Source organism: Condylura cristata, unplaced genomic scaffold (genome assembly GCF_000260355.1).
Source record: "Condylura cristata isolate star-nosed mole 26May11 unplaced genomic scaffold, ConCri1.0 scaffold00003, whole genome shotgun sequence".
NCBI lineage: Eukaryota > Metazoa > Chordata > Mammalia > Eulipotyphla > Talpidae > Condylura > Condylura cristata.
In genome coordinates, this window is record NW_004567104.1 from 78,058,369 (window position 1) to 78,060,085 (window position 1,717).

General features: G+C 69.5%; 1 protein-coding gene across 1 annotated transcript in view; it reads left to right on the forward strand.

Annotated features, from left to right (window-relative positions):
- Positions 1–1,717, forward strand: part of UBASH3A (ubiquitin associated and SH3 domain containing A) — a 19,279-nt gene that overhangs the window by 1,965 nt on the left and 15,597 nt on the right. The gene's annotated exons all lie outside the window — the stretch shown is intronic.

The window sequence follows — 1,717 nt, forward strand, 5'->3', positions numbered from 1 at the left end:
GCTGGCCTTGAGCAACTTCAGAACCCCGAGAGGGCGCCGCTGTCTGCAGCCTGGGCCTGGGGCGCCCCGCCCCGTGGGAGACCCCCGCACCCCGCCCAGCAGAGCCCCGAGAAACCAGGCCCGGCCAGCAGAAGCCCTCGCTGCGGCCCGGGGCGGGCGCTGGCCGGCCTCCAAGCGCCCTGCGGCCCCGTGGCGCCCTGGCGAGGGCCGGAACCGCCCGGAGCCCGCGGCTCTGACTGAGGCGTCAAACTTGAGTTAAAGCCGAAGCCGTCGGCCCCCCGGGGCCCAGGGTCGGTCTGGCCGTCACCACCAGGCCTGGGCTCGATCCCGGCCGGAGGGACCCAGGGCCCGCAGCCCCTCCCGTCTCCCTGCCGCCCCCGGCGGTGGGTCTCGGTGGACCCGACCGTCCTGCCCCCCACTGTCTCTGGGGGTCCTCCACCCCGCACCTCTGGCCTGCGCCCCAGAGCTGTGCAGAAATAAATCAAACCTTAAAAAAAATGCAGATTGTTAAAAAAATAAACCAAAGCCGCAGCCCAGAGGTTCGCCCCTTCCCGTCATGACCGGCAGGAAGAGCAGCCGCCCCGCCGGGGAGCGGGAGCAGCGGGCACCGTGTGCGTGGACCGGCCCCTCGCAGGCAGGCCGTGGGGTGCCGGCGAGACGGTCGGACGCCTCAGGGCGGCGGGGAGGGCGGCGGCCCCTGTCAGGCGCCCGCTGCTGTCAGCAGGGCCGGCAGCGCCCACTGCGGCCCGGAGGCGCCCCGGAGACACGGGCTGGACACGCAGGGGCCTGGGCCTGGCGCCACGAAGCCTCCGACGGGCAGCTGACCGGCCTCTGATGGTGGACGGAGGGAGCAGCGCGGGGGCGGAGGGGGCGGCCATGAGCTCGACGGCACGAGCCGTGTCACCCTGAGAACCCCCAAAAGCGTGGCTGCGCCGACTGTAATACCCCAAGATTAACCTGGACCGGAGCTGCCGACCGGTGTCAGCGCGGGCGCGGCCTGCGGGCGGTGACCCTGGCGCGGCCAGAAAGGCAGCTTCTCCGCCAGCCCCGGCCGCCGTGGCCGCCCCCTCGGCTGCTCACCGGCCAGGAGGGCATTTACCGTCGCTGACCCGCTCGTCGCCCTTCCCTGCGGGTCCGTGTCCGGCTGCCCTTCGCCCCGGGCGGGGGAGGGGCATCACCCGCTCCCGCGGGGGCACCTGAGGTTCTCGGCCACGCGGCATCCACACGCCCCTTCCTGCCCCCGCCGCAGAGAGCAGCGTGCCCGTGGGCGGAGGACAAAAGGCTGTCTCCGTTTTCCTATGTTTTACTCTTATAGTCTCTTTTTTTTAGATTTATTTATTTCTGCATACAGAACTGGGGTCCAGGCCAGAGGCGCAGGGCGGTGAGAGGACTCACCAGAGGCAGAGTGGGGAGCAGCACAGGCAGATTGACAAGTACACTGTTGAGGGACAGTGGGGAGACAGGAGGGGCCCCTGGCTCTGGGGTCACTCCCTGGCCAGGACCGAACTCGTGCTACGATGGCTGCAGACAGCGTCACAGTGCGGTGCTGTGACCTGCTGCGCCACTAGGGAGGCCCTTACGTTTATTTTTAATGACCACGGACCCCCACTGTCTCCCGTTGCGTGGCTTGGCCCACGGACCCCCACTGTCTCCCATTGCGTGGCTTGGCCCACGGACCCCACTGGCTCCCCTTCTGTGGCTTGGACCACGGAGCCCC